Raw genomic sequence first — 18,116 nt, forward strand, 5'->3', positions numbered from 1 at the left:
TCATCGCTCCAGTCACGCACCGACTGCCCCGCATGATTTTCATCCCCTCCTACTTCTTTATGGCTCCCAAGACACAACCTGTGGGGGTGCACACCTAGCTCGCCTGCCAGTATCCTAAGAAGGGAGACAGCACAAGGAAAAGCAAGGACAGATTGAGAAAGAGTGTTGGCCAACACACTAGAGAAGAGAGAGAGAAACTTTGGGTAGGCTCTTATTTTCCCCTCCTGCACACACAGTGGGGCTCCGCCCTCAACCCTATTCCCATTACACCGGTAGGACCAGGGCCGGCTCCAGAGCCCAGCGCGCCAAGCAGGCGCATAGGGCGGCGTTGTTGGGGCAGGGCGGCATTTGGCTCCGGCGGGAGGTCCACCGGAGCCCGGGACGAGCAGACCTGCCGCAGGCATGACTGCAGCGGGTCCCCTCTTCCGGCGGGTCCGCTTGAGCTCCCGCAGGCATGACTGCGGATGCTCCACCGGAGCCGTGGGACCACCACACCCGCCACAGACACTTCTGCCCCGGCCACGGGACCGGGGAAGGGCGGCGCAGCGCGGCGCCCTGCTTGGGGCGCCATATTTTATAGAGCCACCCCTGGGTAGGACTGCAAGTAGAAAGCACCCCTTGCAACGACACCCGAAATAGTCACTTTGCACAGCAGACTCTGGTCACACACACCAAATCTCAAGGGGGAAAATAAAACATACAAATCGGGCTTGGTTTTGGCCTGTAGCTTATTGCTCGTTGTAACTTGCTACTTCCGGCAAGCAGGGGCAAAGGGGGGAGAGAGAGTCAGGGGTGCACAGCGGACCCACCACAGTCCCAGACTGCACGCCAGGAGAGATCTAGTCATTGAGTGCTGGGGTTCTTAGGAATTGGCTTGTTTTGGCCTTATTTGAAATAGGATTAGCTTGATTTTTGGAATATTGTGAATTCAGGGTTCTTATGTACCCAGTGAAAGTTGGCAAGTATGACTCTGGTCTCTTCCGCTGCCTTAATCCCACAGTGCCCCATACCAAACAAGGAAGGAAATGGCCTATGAAGAAAATTACAGTGAGTAAAAAAATTCCAAGCACTCACTGCTTACTCACAGCCAGTTAGGCAGAAGGCAGAAGCCTGAGGACTGTTGAGGTCTCCTCAGAAGGATGTCCAGGCTGCTCACATCCACTTCTGTATATTCTCGTTCGGTGAGGGCTCCTGGATGATTCCTCTGCAAACTAATGAAGTCAAGTAAGTACCATCACTACACACAGCACTACTGGTGCATTTAATCTTGCCCTCATCCCTGCTTCCCTCTCCCATCCCATCTACATCCGCTCGATGAACAGAGACTGAGTCAACATCCACAGACACCGCTCCACTCTAGCGCCCAATACCCTGCATGATTTTCATCTCCTCCTATTTGTTCATAGCTCCCGAGATCTAGCCTGTGGGGATGCACACCTAGCACTCCTATCCGTGTCCTATGAAGGGAGACAGCACAAGAAGAAGCAAGGACAGAGAGAGTGAGAGACAGAGACAGAGTGTGTGTTGGCCAACACATTAGAGGAGAGAGAGAGAGAAAAAAACATGGGAGGGAGTCAAGAAACTCAAGAGCTGGAGTCTTCCCCCTGGATCCAACCTTCTGCTGCAGAGGACACACCCCTCCTGGCCAGAGAAATTACCAGTCCCTTAAAATGGGGACCTTGTCTCCTTCATAACCACTAGTTAGGAACCTTTTCTTACAAACCCAGACCTTGCTAATGGGGTGTCCCTACCAGGAGCTGAGCTGTGAGCAGAGCAATCACCAAACCAGACACTTATCTCAGTGACAGTGGCCTCTGCTCGGCTCCCAGATGGACGGCTCTTGCCTGGCATGAACAATGCTCACAGGCTCGCTGCTCTCACTCACTGTCCATCGCATGAGGGCAGTAGACTCCGACGTGTGACTTTTTTTCCTTGGTACTAAACCCAGCAGAGGGGAGAAAAGCAAAAAAAGAAAACAGCATCTCCGTCTGCAATGTCACGTAGTCTCTTCATTTCACAGCTCCTGTATCCCACGGTTCTGCCCTCAACCCATCTCCCATCACTACTTTACACTTGCAACTAAGAAGGGACCCATTGTAACTGCACCCAAAATAGTCACTTTGCTCAGGAGACTCTTGGCCCTTCCCCCACCTTAATGCCAAAGAGCCTCATGCCCAACGAGGAAGCACATGGCATGTGAAGAAAAGTACAGCAAGAACAGATGAGGAATTCAAAGCACCGACAGCTAACTCACAGCCAGTTCTGTGGGAAGCAGAAAGCCAAGGACTGTTCGTGTCTGCTCAGAAGGATGTTCAGTTTCCTCATGTCCACATCTGCCAACCTCTCCTCCGGCTACGGCTCCTGGGAAATTCCTCTGGAAATGGATCTGCAAATGCCAAGCATGAGCCATCACTACACACATCTCTATTGATGCTTGAAATCTTGCCCTCATCCCTGCCTCCCTCTTCCAGCCCATCTACATCTGCCCCACTTGATGAACAGAGACCAAATTAACACTGACAGTCACCCCTCCACTCCCGCGCCCACTACCTTGCACAATTTTCGTCCCCTCCTACTTCATCATGGCTCCCGAGACCTACCCTGTGGGGGTGCACACCGAGCACACGTGCTCGTGTCGTACGAACGGAGACAGCACAAGGAAAAGCAAGGACAGAAAGAGAAAGGGTGTGTGTTGGCCAACGTACTGGAGAAGGGAGAGAGAAAAAAAAACACAGGAGGAAGGCAAGCAACTCGCCACCTGGAATCAACCTCCTGGATCCAACTTTTTCTGCAGAGGACACAGCTCTTGTGAACAAAGAAATGAGCAGCCCCTAAAAATGGGGACCTTGTCTCCTTCAGAACCACACCTAGTCAGGAATATTTTGTTACAAACCCAGTCCCAGCTAATGGGGCATTTGTATCTGGATTCAGGTGGGCAGCGAGCAGAGCAATCACCAAAACAGATACTTATCTCATTGACAGTGGCGGCTGCTCCACTCCCAGCTGGACGGCTCTTGCCTGGCATCCAAAATGCTTGCAATCTCGTCGCTCTCACTCGCTTTCCGTAATGCGAGGTGAGCCGACGCTGACCCTCCACTTCTTTTCTCTTGGTCCTGAACCCAGCACAAGGGGGTGGAGGAGAAACAAATGAGTTAGCATCTCAGTTGGCAACATCACATAAGTTCTTCTCCCATTTACCGCACCCCAGACCTCCACCCATAACCCTTCTTCCGTTACACCTTCAGGACCACCACTAGAAAGCAGCCTGTTGCTCCGCCCTCAACTTTTTCCATCACACCTTTAGCACTACAGCGAAAAATGAGCCTGTTGCACCTACACTTAAAATAGTCACGTACCCAACGAGGAAGCACATGGCCTTATGACAGCAATTACAGAGAAGGAATTCAAAGTACAGACCACGTACTCACAGCCAGTTATGCAGGAGACAGAAAGCTGAGGACTGTTCGTGTCTGCTTAAAAGGATGTCCAAGCTGCTCAGGTCCACTTCTGCCTCTTCCTCCTCCAGCTAGGGCTCCTGGACAATTCCTCTGCAAGAGCAGCTGCAAATACCAAGCATGAGCCATCACTACACAAAGCTCTGTTGATGCTTGAAATCTTGCCCTCATTCCTGCCTCCCTCTTCCATTCCGTCTGCATCGGCCCCACTTGATGAACAGAGACCGAGTTAATAGCGACAATCACCGCTCCACTCTCACACCCACTGCCCTGCATTATTTTCATCCCCTCCTACTTCGCCAGGCTTACCGAAACCTGGCCTCTGCGGACGCACAGCTAGCTCACCTGCCTGTGTGCCATGAAGAGAGACAGCAGAAGGAGAGGCAAGGACAGACTGACAGAGTGTGTTGGCCAACACTAGAGAAGAGAGAGAGAGATTAACATGGGAGGAAGGCAAGCAACTCGCCACCTGGAATCATGCTCCTGGATCCAAGCTTTTCTGCAGAGGACACACCGCTTGTGAACAGAGAAATGAGCTGATGCTGAAAATGGGGACCTTGTCTCCCACATATCCACAGCTCGTCAAGAACATTTTGTTACACACCCAGCCGTAGCTAACTGGGCATCCGTACCTGAAGCCAAGTGGGAAGTGAGCAGAGCCCTCACCTAACAAGACACTTATCTCACTGACGGTGACGGCTGCTCGGCTCCAAGCTGGACGGCTCTTGCCTGGCATCAGTAATGTTCGCTGTCTCTCCGGTCTTACTTGCTTTCCATCGCATGAGGGGAGCGGACTCTGACCCTCCACTTCTTTTCCCTTGGTACTAAATCCAGCACAAGGGGGGAAAACAAATCAGTTACCATCTCAGTCAGCAACACGCATAGTTTCTTCTTCTCGCATCTACTGCACCCCAGGGCTCCATCCTCAACCCTCCTCCAATTACAGCTTTAGCACAAACTGAAGCGACTACAGATGAGGGATTCCAAACACTGACTGCTTAATTAGAGTCACATGCTTAACAGCCTCACCTGACTCTTAGCAGGTTAATTGGAGTCAGGTGTTCTCATTAGCCTGGAGCAGCCCCTGCTCTGGTCACTCAGGGAACAGAAAACTACTTATCCAGAGGCAGGTTTATCTCCCTTCTACTACTCTGCTGTTCCCTGGCCTCGGTCTATCACAGCAGATACTGGATAGAGAGAGATTTCACAAAAACACACACCTGCTCCTCGAATATCACGAGAGCACTCCTTAGCTCCACTGCCAAGTGAAAAACATCTAGATTGTGCAGGTCTGGTTCCTCCAGATGCTTCTCCTCTGTCTGGGGCGGCTCCACTGGCCTTGAGCGGGCCTCTGCAAGAACAGCAAACCACCTATGGAAGAGCCATCACTGTCCAACATGCTACCATGCTAGATATTTTACAATATCTGTCTCCACTCTCGCACCCACAACCCCACATAATTTTCATCCCCTCCTACTTCTTCCTGGCTCCCGAGACCTAGCCTGTGGGGATCCACACCTATCCGTGTCCTATAAAGGGAGAAAGCACAGGAGAGGCAAGGGCACAGACAGAGAGAAAGAGAGTGTGTGTTGGCCAACACAGTACAGAAAAGAGAGAGAAAGAGAAACGCAGGAGGAGGGGAAGGAACTCGCCAGCTCGAGGCATCCCCCTGGATCCAACCTTCTCTTGCGGAGGACACACTGCTTGTGGATGGAAAAATGAGCAGCCCCTGAAAACGGGGACCTTGTCTCCCTCGTATCCACAGCTAGTCAGGAACCTTTTCTTACAAACCCAGCCCGAGCTAACAGGGTGTCTCTACCTGGAGTCAGATAGGCCGTGAGCAGAACCCTCAGCAAAACAGACACTTATCTCACCGACAGTAGCATCTCCTCGGCTCCCAGATGTACGGCTCTTGCCTGGCCTGAACAATGCTCACAGGCTCGCTGCTCTCACTCACTTGCCATCGCATGAGGGCAGTAGACTCTGACGTGTGACTTCTTTTTCCTTGGTACTAAACCCAGCAGAGGGGAGAAAAAGAAAAACAACAACAGCATCTCGGTCTGCAATGTTGCACAGTCTCTTCATTTCACATCTCCTGTATCCCACAGCTCCGCCCTCAAACCATCTCCCGTTACTACTTCACACCTGCAACTAGAAGGGACCCATTGTAACTGCACCCAAAATGGTCACTTTCCTCAGGAGACTCCTGTCCCTTCCCCAGCCTTAATACCACTGTGCCCGGTACCCAACGAGGAAGCACATGGCCTGTGAAGAAAACTACAGCAAGTACAAATAAGGAATTGAAAGCACTGACCGCTTACTCACAGGCAGTTGTTCAGAAGGCAGAAAGCTGAGGACTGTTCATGTCTCCTTAGAAGGATGTCCAGGCTGCTCAGATCCACTTCTGCCAGTTTCTCCTTGGGCTGGGGCTCCTGGACAATTCCTCTGCAAGCGCAGCTGCAAAAGCCAAGCATGAGCCATAACTACACACAGCTCTATTGGTGCTTGAAATCTTGGCCTCATCCCTGCCTCCCTCTTCCATCCCATCTGCATCGGCCCCACTTGACGAACAGAGACCGAGTTAACACCAACAGTCACCGCTCCACTTTAGCACCTACTGCCCAACATGGTTTTCATCCCTTCCTACTACTCCACGGCTTCCAAGACCTAACCTGTGGGGATGCACACCTCACAGGCCTGCCTGTGTCCTAAGAAGGGAGACAGCATAAGGAAAGGTAAGGATATAGACAGGGTGTGTGTTGGCCAACATACTAGAGAACAGAGAGAGGGAGAGAGAGAGAGAGACACAGGAGGAAGGCAAGCAACTCTCCACCTGCAGCCAGCCATTCTCCTGGATCTAACCTTCTGCTGCAGAGGACACACTGCTCCTGGCCAGAGAACTGAGCAGCCCCTGGAAATGGGGACCTTGTCTCCCTCATAACCACTAGTCGGGAACCTTTTCTTACAAACCCAGCCCCAGCTAACGGAGCATCGCTACCAGAAGCAACGGGGCCATGAGCAGAGCAATCACCAAAACGGACACTTATCATTGAGAGTAGCAGCTGTTCCCACTCCCAGTTGGACGGCTTTTCCATAGCAGCAATAGCTCTCGCGGTCCGATCACTTTCCAATGTGTGAAGGGAGTAGACTCTGATGCCTGATTTCTTTTCCCTTGGTACTAAAGCCAGCGCAAGGGGAAAAAATAACTTACCATCTAAGCGGGCAACATCGCATTAGCTCTTCTTTTCACCTCTCCCACACGGCAGCGCTCCACCCTCTTCCCATGACACCTTTAGCATTTCAGCCAAAAAGCAGCCCTTGCAACAGCATCCGACAGTCACTCTGAACAGCAGACTCTGGCCACTCCCCAGCCTTAATACCACAGAGTCCTGTACCCAACGAGGAAGCACACGGCCTGTGAACAATACTAGAGCAAATAAAGAGGAGAAAATAAAAGTGTAAGTTTTAAACAAACAATTTAATACTGTAACCAGTAATGATGATTGTGAAGCTTGGTTGAGGTGGTGCAGTCAGAGGGTGGGATATTTCCCAGAGAATGCCTTACTGCTAAATGATGAACTAGCACTCAGCTGAGCCCTCAAGGATTAACGCATTGTTGTTAATGTAACCTCACACTCTACAAGGCAGCACGAATGGAGGGAGGGAGGGCAGACAGCATCGCAGAGAGAGACAGAGACACACCCTGTGTGTGTGTGGGGGGGGGGGAGAGAGCGAGAGATGCACATCGCCCCTTCAAGTGCGCTGACACCACTTTAAGGACATTGCCTTTTTAAGTAGGTCAGGAAGTTGAGACAGCAGCTGCGGGCAACAGACTCTTTCCACCCTGAGCCCTGTCCTGTCCCCACCCTGCTCTAGATGGAGAAGGGGTAAGTGGGGGGCAGGAGTAGGGGGAGGGGGACACCCTGACATTAGCCCCCCTTTCTCCTCTCCCCTGCACAGCAAGCAGGAGCCTCCGGGGAGAAGCTCCAAGGCAGAGGGCAGGAGCAGCACATGGCAGTGGGGGGGAAGGGACAGCTGAACTGCCGGCAATTGATAGCCTGCTGGGTGGCTGCCGCACAGGGAACTTAGCAGGGCGGGGAGCTGATGGGGGGCTGCCGGTCCACCCTGGTTCCAAGCCCCCACCAGCTAGCTGAAACGGGCTGCTCTTCCTGCAAGGACTGGATAAACCAGGCAGCGGCTAAGCAACGTTATAAGGGAGCATTGCCCAATGTTACACGAGCATGTTCCCTAATTGATCAGCAACGTAACAACGTTAACCGGGGTGACTTTAAGTGAGGAGTTCAGTGCTTTGAATACAGTATCGCTTACTCACAGCCAGTTATGTGCAAGGCAGAAAGCTGAGGACTGTTAATCTCTGCTTAGAAGAATGCCCAAACTGCTCAGGTCCACGTCTGCCACCTTCTCCTTCGGCTGCTGCTCCTCCATGCTTCCTCTAGAAGCGCAGCTGCAAAAGCCAAGCATGAGACATCACTACATACAGCTCTATTGCTGCGTGAAATCCACTCAATGAATACAGACCGAGTACACACTGACAGTCACCGCTCCACTCTTGCACCCACTGTCCAGCATGATTTTCATCCCCTCCTACTTCTTCATGGTTCCTGAGAGCTAGCCTGCGGGGATGCACAGCTAGCACCACTGCCCATGTCCTATGAAGGGAAACGGCACAAGGAGAGGCAAGGACAGAGAGAGAGAGAGAGAGAGAGAGAGACACACACACACACAGGGAGAGAGAGTTCGCCAAAACATTAGAAGAGAAAGAGAAAAACACAGGATGAAGGCAAGCAACTCACCACCTGCACTCATCCTCCTGGATCCAACCTTCTGCTGCAGAGAACTCGCCGCTCCTGGCCAGAGAACTGAGCAGCCTCTGAAAATGGGGACCTTGTGCCCTTCGTAACTACAGCTAGTCAAGAACATTTTCTTACAAACCCAGCCCCAGCTAATGTGGTGTCCCTACCAGGAGCAGGGAGGGCCGTGAGCAGAGCAATCACCAAAACAGACACTTATCGCATTGAGAGTGGCAGCTGTTCCGCTCCCAGTTGGACAGCTTTTGCGTGGCATTGACAATACTCGCAGTGTCATCGCTCTCCTTCACTTTCCATCGCATGAGGGCAGTAGATTCTGGCACGTGACTTATTTTCCCTTGGTACTAAACCCAGCACAAGGGGAGAAAACAGATCAGTTACCACCTTAGTTCATAATGTCTTCTAGGCTCTTCCTTTCAACTCTCCCGCATGGCATGGCTCTGCCCTCAACCCTCTTCCCGTTATACCTTTAGCATTGCAACCAAAAGCACCCCTTGCAACGGCACCCGACATAGTCACTCTGCACAGCAGACTCTGGCCCCTCCCCAGCCTCAATACCACGGAGCCCCATACCCAATGAGGAAGCACACGTGCTGTGAAGAATACTACAGTGAGTACAGATGAGGATTTCAAAGCACTGACCTCTTACTCACAGCCAGTTAAGCGGGAGGCAGGAAGCGGAGGACTATTCATGTCTCCTTAGAAGGATGCCCAGGCTGCTCACATCCACTTCTGCATATTCTCGTCCAGCGAGGGCTCCTGGATGATTCCTCTGGAAACTAATAAAGCCAAGCAAGTACCATCACTACACACAGCACTACTGGTGCATTTAATCTTGCCCTCATCCCTGCCTCCCTCTCCCATCCCATCTACATCCGCTCGACTCCATGAACAGAGACTGAGTCAACATCCACAGACACCGCTCCACTCTAGCGCCCACTGCCCCGCATGATTTTCATCTCCTCCTATTTGTTCATAGCTCCTGAGATCTAGCCTGTGGGGATGCATACCTAGCACTCCCATCCATGTCCTATGAAGGAAGACAGCACAAGAAGAAGCAAGGACAGAGACAGAGTGAGAGAGACAGACAGACAGAGTGTGTGTTGGCCAACACATTAGAGGAGAGAGAGAGAGAAAAAAACATGGGAGGGAGTCAAGAAACTCACGAGCTGGAGTCATCCCCCTGGATCCAACCTTCTGCTGCAGAGGACACACCCCTCCTGGCCAGAGAAATTACCAGCCCCAGAAAATGGGGACCTTGTCTCCTTCATAACCACTAGTTAGGAACCTTTTCTTACAAACCCAGATCTTGCTAATGGGGCGTCCCTACCAGGAGCTGAGCCGTGAGCAGAGCAATCACCAAACCAGACACTTATCTCAGTGACAGTGGCCTCTGCTCCGCTCCCAGCTTGACGGCTCTTGCCTGGCATGAACAATGCTCACAGGCTCGCTGCTCTCACTCGCTTTCCATATCATGAGATGAGCCGACGCTGACCCTCCACTTCTTTTCTCTTGGTCCTGAACCCAGCACAAGGGGGTGGAGGAGAAACAAACGAGTTAGCATCTCAGTTGGCAACATCACATAAGTTCTTCTCCCATTTACCGCACCCCAGACCTCCACCCATAACCCTTCTTCCGTTACACCTTCAGGACCACCACTAGAAAGCAGCCTGTTGCACGTACACTCAAAACAGCCACTCTGCACAGGAGACCTGTGCCTTTCTCTCCTCTTAACCCCATAGAGCCATGTACCCAACCAGGAACAAAGCTGGAGCAACAAAAGATGAGCAATTCGAAGCACCGACTGCTTACTCACAGCTAGTTACGTGGAAGGCAGAAAGCTGAGGACTGTTAATCTGTGCTTAGAAGGATGTCCAGGCTGCTCAGGTCCGTGTCTGCTAATTTCTCCTCCTGCTGCTGCTCCCGAAGATTTCTCTGCAAGTGCAGCAAATAAGCCAAGCAACAGCCATCGCTACACAAAATACAATTGATGCGTGAAATCTTGCCCTCATCCCTGCCTCCCTCTCCCATCCCATCCACATCAGCCCCACTAGAGCAGAGACTCAGTCAACACCCACAGTCACCGCTTCACTCTAGCGCCCACTGCCCTGCATCATTTCGGTCCCCTACTTGTTCATAGCTCACAAGACCTAGCCTGTGGGGATGCACACCTAACACACCTGCCCGTGTCCTACGAAGGGAGACAGACAGACAGAGTGTGTTGGCCAACACATTAGGGGAGAGAGAGAGAAAAATGGGGGATGGAGTCAAGAAATTCAACAGCTGGAGTCATCCTCCTCGATCCAACCTTCTGCTGCGTAGGACACACTGTTTGTGGACAGAGAAAAGACCAGCCCCTGAAAATGGGGACCTTGTCTCCCTCGTAACCACAGCAGGTCAGGAATCTTTTCCTACAAACTGAGCCCCAGCTAATGACAAGTCTCAGCCTGGAGGCAGGTGGGCCGTTACCGGAGTCCTCCCCAAACCAGACACTTCTCACTGATGGTGACGGCTGCTCCACTTCCAGATCGACGGCATCGCCATAGGCTGGCATCGACAACGCTTGTGGTCTCCCGGCTCTTGGTGCTTTCCATCTCACAACGGGGGTGGGCTCTTACCCTTCACTTCTTTCTCCGTGGTACTAAGCACAACAGAAGAGGGAAAAACAGAAGTTATCATCGGAATCTGCAGTGTTGTGTAGGTGGTTGTTCTCCCATCTCCCATTACACCTTTATAGCTCCATGGAGTCATGAAGAATCCCCTAGCTACCACCTGAGCTGGAACAAGAGCTGTACCAGGGAAAGAATTGTGCCCAAGCCTGGATGGGGTCCAGTCTGAGGAAAAAAAACTTACTGAAGCATCTCTGAGGGTGAGATTATCTGTGTTCAGTTTGATTAGACATAGATTTGCGCTTTTTAATTCGCTTGGTGACTCACTTTGTTCTGTCTGTTACTATTTGGAACCACTTAAATCCTACTTTCCGTATTGATAAAATCACTTTTTACTTATTAATTAACCCAGAGTTAATCTGGAGGGGGGGCAAACAGCTGTGCATCTCTCTCTATCAGTGTTATAGAGGATGAACTATTTATGAGTTTACTCTGTATAAGCTTTATGCAGGGTAAAACGGACTTATTTGTGTTTGTACATCTGAGTGCTAAAGCTGGGCATCTGAGTGCTAAAGACAAGCACACTTCTGTGAGCTGTTTTCAGGTAAACCTGCAGCTTTGGGGCAAGTAATTCAGACCCTGGGTCTATGTTGGAGTAGATGGGAGTATCTGGCTCAGCAAGAGAGGGTGCTAGAGTCCTGAGCTAGCAGGGAAAGCAGGGGCAGAGGTAACTTGGCACATCAGTTGGCAGCTCCCAGGGGGGTGTCTGTGATCCAACCCATCACAGGGGCCGTCACTGCCCAAAGTTCTATTGGTGTGTGAGATGCCGCCCTCCCTCTCCCACCCACCGTACATCAGCCCCACTTGATGAACCGAGTCAGAGTCAACTCCTACAGTCACCCCCACCACTACCAATGGAGGATCTAGTACCCATCATGCTTCTCTTCCCCCTCCCAATGCCCCAGTGGGATGCAGGCTCTCCAGCCCTAGACTGTGAGCATCCACCATTGCCCATGTTCTATGCAAGGAGAGACAGAAAGAGAGAGCGCGCACATGTTGGCCAACTATGAGAACAGAGATACACATACAGGAAGGAGGCAAACTCAGCACCTGTAGTCACCTTCCTGGCTCTCCACAAAGAGTTATCGCACTTTGGGAAGACTCCATAGCACCTGACAATTCCTTGAGAGGGCACAAAGGATTCCCCCGAGCTTATCATGCCCCTGTGAGATGCTGAGGTCTTTCCTCAGGGGCCCTCCCCATACTCACAAATTCTTTCCACTGACAAGAGTATTTGCAGCCCTCCCTCAATACTGAACTTCAGCAAGTTTCCATTTGCTCTTACTCTGCAGATCATTGTCCGGCTTCCATCCCTAGGGATGGGCTCCGGGTGGCTGTTCCTTCCTTGGTCTCTGCCACAGGTTGGCCGATCTCTCATCTGACCAATCTCAGTACGACTGAAAAGAGAGAGAGAGAGAGAGAGAGAGAGAGAGAGAGAGAGAACACTTGTAAGCTAGGTCACCACTTGTGCATCGAAGAACAACGGAGACACACGTCACTGGCTGCTGCTCCCTCCTTTATTCTTCTTCAGCTTACCCAGGGCCTAAAATACTCACCACTCCTAAGGAGCTACAGCCCTCCAGGAAAGGGACAATCCCAGACCACTGCCAGCCACAGGCAGAGCTGGACCTTCCCCAGGACCCATCCCATGGATAGGAGAAGCATCTCTCTGCTCTCCACGAGGCACCTCATTCTGCAGATACTGGATAGAGAAATATCATTTCACAAAAAACACACACCTGCTCCTCCAACATTACAAGAGCGCTCCTCGGCTGCACTGCAAAGCGAAAGAGCTAGATTGTGCAGGTCCGCTTCCTGCAGATGCTCCGCTGCCCTCTGCAAGAACAGCAAACCACCTATGGAAAAGCCATCACTGCCAAAAACACTACAGGTGCACAAGACCTTCCAGTACCTGCCTCCACTCTCACACCCACTTCCCTGCATTATTTTCGTCCTCTCCTACTTCGCCATGCTTCCCGAGACCTGGCCTCTGGGGATACACAGCTAACTCACCTGCCTGTGTGCAATGAAGTGAAACAGCAGAAAAAGAGGCAAGGACAGACTGACAGAGTGTGTTGGCCAACACTAGAGAAGAGAGAGAGAGAGAGAGAGAGAAACACGGGAGGAAGGCAAGCAACTCACCACCTGGAACCTATCTTTTCTGCAGAGGACACATCGCTTGTCAGCAGAGAAATGAGCAGACCCTGAAAATGGGGACCCAGTCTCCCTCATAACCACAGCTAGTCATGAACATTTTGTTACAAACCCAGGCCCAACTAACAAGACGTCCCTACCTGGAGCCAGGTGGGCCGTGAGCAGAGCTCTCACCAGAACAGACACTTATCTCACTGACAGCAGTAGCTGCTCCGCTCCCAGATGCATGCCTAATGCTTGATTTTGACAATGCTCGTGGTCTCGTCACTCTCGCTCACTTTCCATCGCATGAGGACAGTAGACTCTGACCGTGACTTCTTTTTCCTTAGTACTAATCTCAGCAGAGGGAGGGAAACCAAAAAAAATTAGCATCTCCAACTGCAATGTCACGTAGTCTCTTCATTTCACGTCTCCCGTATCCCAGCCCTCAACCCATCTCCCTTTACTACTTTACAATTGCAACTGGAAGGCACCCATTGTAAAGGCACCCATAAAAGCATGAGAATGGCCAAACTGGCTCAAACCAAAAGATCCATCCAGCCCAGTATCCTGGCCATTGCCAGGTGCCCCAGAGGGAATTAACCCAACGGGTAATGATCAAGTGATCTCTCTCCTACCATCCATCTCCACCCTCTGAAAAACAGAGGCTAGGGACATCATTCCTTACCCATCCTGGCTAATAGCCATTAATGGACCTAACCTCTACGAATTTATCCAGTTCTCTTTTAAACCCTGTTATAGTCCTGGCCTTCACGAGTTCCACAGGTTGACTGTGCGCTGCGTGAAGAACAACTTCCTTTTATTTATTTTAAACCTGCTGCCCATTAATTTCATTTGGTGGCCCCTAGTTCTATTATTATCGGAAATAAACTTATTTTTCCTTATTCACTTTTTCCACACCTCTCGTGATTTTATATACCTCTATCATATGCCCCCTTAATCTCCTCTTTTCCAAGCTGCAAAGTCCTAGCCTCTTTAATCTCTCCTCATATGGGATCCATTCTGAACCCCTAATCATTTTAGTTGCCCTTCTCTGAACCTTTTCTAATGCCAGTATATCTTTTTTGAGATGAGGAGACAACATCTGTGCCCAGTATTCAAGATGTGGGAGTACCATGGATTTATACAAGGACAGTAAGATATTCTCTGCCTTATTCTCTATTCCTCTTTTAATGATTCCAAACATCCTGTTTGCTTTTTTGACTGCCGCTGCACACTGCGTGGACATCTTCGGAAAACTATCCACGATGACCCTAAGATCTCTTTCCTGATTAGTTGTAGCTAAATTAGCCCCCATCATATTTTATGTATAGTTGGGGTTGTTTTTTCCAATGTGCATTACTTCACATTTATCCACATGAAATTTCATTTGCCATTTTGTTGCCCAATCACTTCGTTTATGGGAACTTTTTGAAGTTCTTCACAGTGTTCATTGGATTTAACTATCTTGAGCAATTTAGTATCATCTGCAATCTTTGCCACCTCACCTTTCTCCAGATTATTTATGAATAAATTGAATAGGATTTGTCCTAGCATTGACCCTTGGGGAACACAACTAGTTACCCCTCTCCATTCTGAAAATTTACCATTAATTCCTACCCTTTGTTCCCTGTCTTTTAAGCAGTTCTCAATCCACGAAAGGATCTTCACTCTTTTCCAGTGATGCTCTTATGAAAATAAAGTTCTTTGGTGAAGGACCTTATCAAAGGCTTTCTGGAAATCTAAGTACACTTTGTCCCAAAATAGTCACTTTGTTCAGGAGATTCTTGTCCCTTCCCCAGCCTTAATCCCAGAGTCTCATAACAAACGAGGAAGCACACGGCCTGTGAAGAAAACTACAGCGAGCAGAGGTGAGGAATTGAAAGTGCTCATCTCTTACTCACAGGCAGTTATGCAAAAGGCAGAATGATGAGGAATATTCATGTCTCCTTAGAAGGATGTCCAGGCTGCTGAGGTCAACTTCTGCATATTCTCGTCCGGCGAGGGCTCCTGGATGATTCCTCTGCAAACTAATAAAGTCAAGTAAGTACCATCATCACTACACAGAGCTCTATTAGTGCATTTAGTCTTGCCCTCATGCCCGCCTCCCTCTCCCATCCCATCTACATCAGCCCCACTTGATGAACAGTAACCAAGTCAACATCGACAGTCTACACTCCACTCTAGTGCCCACTACTCTGCATGATTTTCATCCCCTCTTACTTGTTCATAGCTCCCGAGACCTGGCCTGTGGGGATGCACACGTAACACACCTGCCCGTGTGCTATGAGGGGAGACAGCACAAGGAGATGCAAGGACATAGACAGAGAGAGAAAAAGTGTTGGCCAACACACTAGAGAAGAGACAGAGAGAGAAAGAGCAAGGCAAGAAACTCACCAGCTGGATTCATCCCCCTGGATCCAACCTTCTGCTGCAAAGTACACACTGCTTGTCAACAGACCAATAACCAGCCCCTGAAAATGGGGACCTTGTCTCCCTCATAACAGCAGCTAGTCAGGAATCTTTTCTTACAAACCCAGCCCCAGCTAATGGGGCATCCCTACCTGGAGCCAGGTGGGCCATGAGCAGATCCCTCACCAAACCAGACATTTATCTCACTGACAGCGGTGACTGCTCCGCTCCCAGATGTACAGCTAATGCCTGATTTCGACAATGATCGCGGTCTCGTCGGTCTCGCTTTCCTTCGCATGAGGACAGTAGAATGATACGTGACTTCTTTTCCCTTGGTACTAAACCCCGCACAAGGAGAAAAACAAGCAAGTTACCATCTCAGTAGGCAAATGTCACATTGGCTCTTCTTTTCGCCTCTCCCACACGGGGGAGCTCCGCCCTCAACACTCTTCCCATTACACCTTTAGCATTACAACCAAAAAGCAGCCCTTGCAACAGCACCCGACATAGTCACTCTGCGTAGCAGACTCTGGCCCCTCCCCAGCCTTAATACCACAGAGCCCCGCACCCAACAAGGAGACACACGGCCTGTGAAGAATACTACACCAAGTATAGATGAGGTATTCCACTGGCACCGACTGCTTACTCACAGCCAGTTATGCAGGAGGCAGAAAGCTGAGGACTATTCACGTCTGCTTAGAAGGATGTTCAGGTCCACTTTTGAGAGTCTCTCCTCCAGACAGCACTCCTGGACAATTCCTCTGCCAGTGCAGTTGCAAAAGCCAAGGGTGAGTCAGCATTACACAAAGCTCTGAAGATATGTGAAATCTTGCCCTAATCTCTGCCTCCCTCTCTCATTTGGTCTACATCAGCCCCAGGCGATGATTAAAGACCAAGGCCTTGTCTACACTACAAGACTATTTCGAATCAACTTAGTTCGAATTTGTGGATTCGACCTTATGAAGTCAAATTTGTGTATCCATACTAAATACACTAATTCGAATTTCTGAGTCCACATTCACGGGGCCAGCGTCGACTTTGGAAGCGGTGCACTGTGGGAAGCTATCCCACAGTTCCCGCAGTCCCCGCTGCCCATTGGAATGCTGGGTAGAGCTCACAATGCCTGCTGGGGGAAAAATGTGTCGAGGGCGGTTTTGGGTAACTGTCATCATTCAACCGTCACTCACAAACGCCCTCCCTCCCTGAAAGCGCCGGCGGGAAATCTGTTCGCGCACTTTTCTGGTCAGTGACAGCGCGGACGCCACAGCACTGCGAGCATGGAGCCCGCTGCGATCATCGCTGCACTTATGGCCGTTGTCAACTCCTCGCACCTTATCGTCCACCTCTGCAACAGTCAGCTGCTGAGAAATCGGGCGAGGAGGCTCCGGCAGCGCGGTGAGGAGAGTGGCGCAGACCTCTCAGAAAGCAGGGTACGCCGGGCAGTGGAGATCATGGTGGCAATGGGTCACGTTCATGGTGTGGAACGGAGATTCTGGGCCCGGGAAACAAGCACGGACTGGTGGGACCGCATAGTGCTGCAGGTCTGGGATGACACAGAGTGGCTGCGAAACTTCAGGATGCGTAAGGGCACTTTCCTTGAACTGTGTGACTTGCTGTCCCCTGCCCTGAAGCGCCAGGACACCCGGATGCGAGCAGCCCTGAGTGTGCAGAAGCGAGTGGCCATAGCCCTCTGGAAACTTGCCACGCCAGACAGCTACCGGTCAGTAGCGAACCACTTTGGCGTGGGCAAATCTACCGTGGGGGTTGCTGTGATGCAAGTAGCCCACGCAATCGTTGAGCAACTGCTCTCAAAGGTGGTGACCCTGGGAAACGTCCAGGTTGTCATAGACGGCTTCGCCGCGATGGGATTCCCAAACTGCGGTGGGGCTATAGATGGGGCTCACATCCCTATCCTGGCACCGGCCCACCAGGCCAGCGATTACATTAACCGAAAGGGCTACTTTTCCATGGTGCTGCAAGGACTGGTGGACCATAGGGGACGTTTTACCAACATCAACGTCGTCGGGTGGGCGGGCAAGGTTCATGACGCGCGTGTGTTCAGGAGCTCTGGTCTCTTTAGACTCCTCCAGGCAGGTACTTTCTTCCCGGACCACAAAATAACGGTTGGGGATGTGCAGATGCCTACAGTGATCCTCGGGGACCCAGCCTACCCGCTAATGCCCTGGCTCATGAAGCCCTATACAGGCGCCCTGGACAGAGAGAAGGAACTCTTCAACTACCGGCTGAGCAAGTGCAGAATGGTGGTGGAGTGTGCTTTCGGACGTCTCAAGGGGAGATGGCGGAGCTTACTCACTCGCTCGGACATCAGCGAAAAGAATATCCCCGTAGTTATTGCTGCATGCTGTGTGCTGCACAATCTGTGTGAGAGCAAGGGCGAGGCCTTTTTGTCCGGATGGGAGGTTGAGGCAAATCGCCTGGCTGCAGTTTACGCTCAGCCAGACACCCGTGCCGAGAGAATATCCCAGCGGGAAGCGCTCTGTATCCGGGAGGCTTTGAAAGCAAGTTTCCTCGGAGATCAGGGTAACCTATGACTCTCCACTTGCTTTCAAGAGAAACTGACCCTGGGCCTGTGTCAGTTTGTGTCGATTTGGATCTGC

General features: G+C 51.0%; 2 long non-coding RNA genes across 2 annotated transcripts; both read right to left on the minus strand.

The window, feature by feature from the left end:
• Positions 1–5,859: 5,859 nt before the first annotated feature.
• Positions 5,860–8,065, minus strand: LOC123371955. The gene is made up of 3 exons (XR_006580019.1): positions 7,789–8,065; positions 6,667–6,870; positions 5,860–5,912 (listed from the first exon to the last, which is right to left on the minus strand). It is a non-coding gene; the product is annotated as an uncharacterized LOC123371955 (long non-coding RNA).
• Positions 8,066–10,501: 2,436 nt separating this feature from the next.
• On the minus strand, positions 10,502–13,426 carry LOC123371952. Its single transcript, XR_006580017.1, has 3 exons — positions 12,693–13,426; positions 12,239–12,350; positions 10,502–10,925 (listed from the first exon to the last, which is right to left on the minus strand). It is a non-coding gene; the product is annotated as an uncharacterized LOC123371952 (long non-coding RNA).
• Between the last annotated feature and the right edge of the window lie 4,690 nt (positions 13,427–18,116).

The sequence above is a fragment of the Mauremys mutica genome, chromosome 5 (assembly GCF_020497125.1).
Source record: "Mauremys mutica isolate MM-2020 ecotype Southern chromosome 5, ASM2049712v1, whole genome shotgun sequence".
Classification (NCBI taxonomy): Eukaryota; Metazoa; Chordata; order Testudines; family Geoemydidae; genus Mauremys; species Mauremys mutica.